Raw genomic sequence first — 5,647 nt, forward strand, 5'->3', positions numbered from 1 at the left:
TAAAGGAGGTCCTATGCTAAAAGTTCACAGATGAAAGTGCTGACAGCTTGTTCTATTTTTCCTTATTCCAAAGACATCTTGATCACCAGTCACCTGTGTTACTCTCTGTGTGATGTTATCCTTCCTGCTCATATATGTTTTGGCAACAAAATAGATCTGTTTGTCTCTTGAAGTTTGAGTTAATAGATAATTATTTCTAACTGTGCATGCTAATGTTTCTCAAATCAGTGTGCCAAAAGCATCACTTTGGAAGTTTGTTAAAAAATCATATATCTAGGCCCCACCTCTCATAGAATCTGATTAGGGGAGAAGGCAAGAAATCTGGACTTAACATGCCCTCTGGGTGAGTCTGATGTGCACCCAGGCTTGAGAAGCTTGATCTAGAGCAGTGGGCTCTCCCCTTTCTTAATCAAGAACTTTTTACCAGTAAAAATATGTTAGGCCAGGAACTAGCGGTTACCAAAGGGAAGGGGTTGGGGAGGAAGATGGATAGGGAGGGAGAAGGGGATTAAGCTGCATAATAATTATCACTCACAATATAGGTAGGTCACAGGGAAGGCAGTATAGCAAGGAGAAGACAAGTAATGACCCTACAGCATCTTACTACTCTGATGGACAGCGATTGCAATGGGGTTGAGGGGGACTTGATAATATGGGTGAATGTTGAAACCACAGTGTTGCTCAGGTGAAACCTTCATAAGATTGTATATCAATGATACCTTAATTAAAAAATAAAAATTCATGAGGCTAGATAGCCACTATTTCTGTATGTATTTATTCATAAATAATATACTTGTATTATTTTGTCTGCCCATTATATATTATGAAACATACACAAAAATAAAAGTCAAGAAACACTGAGGTAAGAATGAAAAAATAATATTTGAAAAATGTTTTTCTTACTGAATTGAATACAGTTCCCACTAAAATTTTAGAGAACAATGAGATTAAATATGCCTCATTATTTGAGCAAATTTTGGATTAACACCATGTTGTATAGAGATTTTTTTTTGGTCTGGTTCTAAGTTCAGTTTGTTTTTGACATTCAGTTTTAATGGTTGTCGTAAGTGAAAGAAAGAATCTTCACTAAACCTCCAAATAGAAAAAATACATAATTGACAGCACATACTCATTTTCATTACCATCTGCTAATTAAGCAAACATTTTGATGAAATGTGTCTACTAACCTCCATAGTCCCTGACGCACATCAGTAGCTCTTGCAGACTAATTGAAAGATAAATCGCATTTTAATCATCTTAATTTGGGTACTTAAAATGAAAAGCACTAAAATTTTTTATATGGAACATTTTTGTATGTTGTTTTTCATCCACCAGGGCCTCAAAAGAGGCTACTAGACATTTTTCATTAGATTTGATGAAATTTCATAAAGTACTTGGTAGGATATTGTATGACCTTAAACATTTTTGAAAAATTATCTTCATGTTCGGGATGTACATATACATACATAGACATGTGTAATCTCTATATATTTACTTTTTGTATGTATTTGATAGCCATACACATGTATTTATACACAGTATTTACACTAATGGAATTATACATGTATATCCAAAAATACATATATACATGCAATTACATTTAGTATATAAGATGTATTTTTGTACATATAAGCATATTACACACTATGTGTAAATATACATACATGCATACATATACCTAGTTAAGGCAACACTCATCATTAATGAGAGTGGATACACATTTGCAGTAGACTTCTCACCACCTGAAATTATTTTGCCTGAGTTTTGGTCAGATCTCCTTAGGTTGGTACTACTTCCCCAGTGTATCTTATAAGGGACTCCAGCTAGAAATGTAGTTCTGCCATTTTCTCATTGGTTACCTTTACCTATGTTATTATTGTAGCCTTCAAACTGAGATGACTTGGCAAGAAACTTTTAAAACTGTGTATCTAGCTTGTTCAAGTTAGTTAAAACTAAGTAATTTAATCCATAAATCTGTTGAATCCAACAGGTCAACTGAAACATGTCTCAGGATGTTAAAAACAAATGAAAATGTGGGACACCACTATCACCGCCTCCATGGCATGGGCCTCCTCCTTTTCCCTCATGGCACCTTTCATACTGTGACTCAAGTCTGTTCAGCCTATGACAAATGAGGGGACCAGTCTATTATATTCAATACTGGTAGAACTAAGTTTCTTTCATATCTTCCCGGGTCCATGGATTTAGAAGTTTAAAGGAGTCTGCCTAAACATGTAGTTAAAGTTAAAAAAAATCATAGATCTATTCGAGGAACTCCCCAGAAATAGTCCTATACCTACAAACATCTATATTGAAGACGCTTGATCATTGAAATCCTGAAGCCTCAGATTGAGAACCCCTTGTCTAAAGACATTTTATGTCCTTAGGAAGGAATTTGGCCTGTTTAGAGATGCATTAGGATTTATCCACAGATTTAAAAAAAAACATGTAAGCATTTAGGATTCAGATTTCTCCAGTCAGGTTTGTGTTCCCTTGTGTCACCTGTAGACACTATAGGAAGTCCTTTTTTACCTCCACCTCAACTTTTTTGAACATCCTGAAGATCTCCTTCAGGACATCTCCCATAAGACAAGTGATATGTTAAGACTTCTCTAAAAGAGAAAAACAGAATTAGCATCTTGTTTAATTCTCTATTCTCCAAATAGCCCATAGAAGACAATGCAGGTTCCTTCTGCCATGAATTAAGTCATTATTTGCTCTAATGAAATCAACAGGATCTCCAACAAACTACATCTTGATGGCAGAGGGAGAGTATTGGGACTGGTTTCTGTTTAGTCTCCCTTCCCTGCCTGGTCCCCGTGATCAGTGTTTCCATAGGGCCTCCACTGATACCCGTGTTCCCTACACCTTTCAGACTGAGCCGATCTGAATCTCTCCCCTAATTCAATCTCTTTTTAAACTTCTTCTCCTAAATTGCAAAGACTTGTTGGTGGAATAACTGATCTGGCCCGCCACCATCTCATGGATTTAATTTCATTCTTATATTAATTGTAAATTCTTCTCCTGGGAGATCTTCCACACTGTCCTCCCAGACCTTACACAATCAGAGCAGCATGTCCCCACTGCCCTGCTCTGTTTTTGGGGCTCCATGCAGCAGAGAGAGGGGAGAAAGGGAGAACATGGGATTTGGAGCCAGAAATAACAGTTTAAATTCAGGCTTAGCAACTATGAATGTCTTTGTGGCTTTGGTCTAGGCACTTAGCCCTTCTGAATCTCAGTTTCCTTATCTCCAAGTGGGAAGAAGGATATTTGCTGTGTATGATTGTGATGAAGATTCGACATTTCTTAATTTAAAAAGTGAATATCTTTTAATATATAGAAAACATACTTGGCCCTGCAGTATTATTTCCCCCTTCCTTTCTTCCTCCCTTCCTTCTTCCCTCCCTCCCTTCTTCCTTCTCTCTTTCTCTTCTTTCGCATAATGTTCTTGGCTTGTTTTATGGTTTCTGCTTCTTTTACCTCTTTGAACAACTCAGAGTACCTATTTAAAATCTTTTTCAGATAGCTCAAGTATCTCTAATTTTGGGGAACAAGCTTTCTCTCTTTTTTTAATAACTGGTGGTGGTTTCTTTTGATGGACTGTGTTTGGTGTGGTTTGTAATTTTTGACATTAGGCTCCTCTTCAGTGAAGAAGGTTTCTGTGGGTTCTTCACATGATCTAGATTGTAGGAGCACCCTGGAGGCTTGTTATTCAAAGACCATCCCCTGCTCAAGGATACTGTTTGGTAGGTGTCCTTTCCCTCCTGTGCAATGCAAATCTTTCCTCCTACTGGATCATTCCAATCAGCATATAAACCGCAATATCTCCTGATTTGTCTCATTTTGATTTTCCCTTTATAGCAACACTTCTTGAATGACTTGTCCATATCCAACGCTCCAATTTTTCTCCCTTCATTCAGGAAGAACTTGCCCCAATCAGGCTTTCTGCACTCCTAACTACTCTTGTCAAGGTCACCAATGATTCCTTGTTGCTAACAGTTCTCACTCTTCATCACACATTTGATCACCAGCATTTGATACAATTTATTCCCTTCTTCCTCTTCAAACATTTTTTCCACTTGGCTTCCAGGACATCACTCTCTCTGGGCTCCTCCCACCTCAGTGCTCCTTCAGCTTTTTCTTCTTGGATGGGTCCTCATTTCCTTGACCCTACATGTTGGTGTGTCCCAGGGCACAGTTCCTTACACCTCGTTTCTTCTTGGTTTTCACTCTTTGTCTTAGGGCTTGGGCGTTTGTTATGTCCTCTGCCTGGAAAGCTCCCCCAGATATCCACAAGCCTTGCTCCTTCACTGAAGGTCTGGGTTCTAGGTTGTTTTATCAGTTAACCCTTCCCTGACCATCCCATATATAAATTATATTCCATCGCTAACTCTACCTATCTTCCCTTACCTTGATTTGATTTTCTCTACAACGTTTATCATTACCCACATACTTATTACTTGTGTATTTATTTATTGTCCAGCTCCCTCACAAAATATAAGTCCCATGAGGGCAGGGACTTTGTTTATTTCAGTGTTGTATACCCAGCCATTGGAACAGTTCTGGCACAGAGGAAGCATCTGATAAATATTTATTGAGTGAGTGAGTGAATAAGTGAATGGAAATAGATGACACCTTTACATTATTTCCTAAACTGAGGTAGATGTCGCTCAACTTTTAAAATATATTTTTTAACTTTTCAATCTGTTTAGAAAGAGAAATTCCATCCTTTGCCTTAAGTTGCCAGTTTATAAAGAAATTATTAAACTGCCAAGTGTCACTTTCATATCAGGAGCCATCTACCAGTGTCAGAGGTCTTAACCTGAGGTTCCTGGGTTACAATGATGGGCTTCAGAGCTCTGTGAACAGACTGAACTTGTGGGCAAAATTTTGTATGTAGATGTTTGGGTCTTCCTTTGGAAAAGATTTATAGCTTCGATCAAATTCACAAAGTGTCTGGCCTAGTGAAAGGTTTTGAATTAGTTATCTTCCTTGGATGTTGATTAGATAAAAGCTAACATTTGCAGATAAAAACTCATCATCTCTCCTTCCAAAGCAGCTTATCATTTGACTTTCTTGGAAGCAAAGACCCTGGTGTTGGAAGAAACACCCACTTCAGGGGTCCTGTTAAATGTTCCTGATACATTTTTACCATGTTCTGCTCAGAAAATCACAAAGTAACATCTCAGCACAAGTCAACTTTAGCATCTTCCACCTGGGTGAAGATATCGTAGTTGTCACACAGTGGGTCTTGTTCAGGCTCTAGGACTTAGAAGAGCATGTTGAATCCCTTTTCTACTGGTCAGCTTTTCTCTAAACACGGGACAGAGCACTTCACTGTTCTGCAACTCCTGTTTTGAATGCTCTGCAGTTTGCTAACTGCCTGAGATTAAAAACATTTATGATACACTTTTAACCCGAGTCTCTCGGATTTGGACATGTTCCTTCTATTAACGCATCTTACTATCACAAGGTAACTTGCAACCAAATGCAGGATCATCTGCAAATGGGCAAGGGTGGACACTCAGAAACAGGTGACACAGCTGGGGCCATTACGTCGGTTAGGTATGACGTAGAAAGAACGCAGAGGTAGAGAATGGGGAGAGGGAGACGTGTCTGAGATGAGGTTAAATCATAGGACTTGCCG

This window comes from Manis pentadactyla, chromosome 4, assembly GCF_030020395.1.
Source record: "Manis pentadactyla isolate mManPen7 chromosome 4, mManPen7.hap1, whole genome shotgun sequence".
Lineage (NCBI taxonomy): Eukaryota > Metazoa > Chordata > Mammalia > Pholidota > Manidae > Manis > Manis pentadactyla.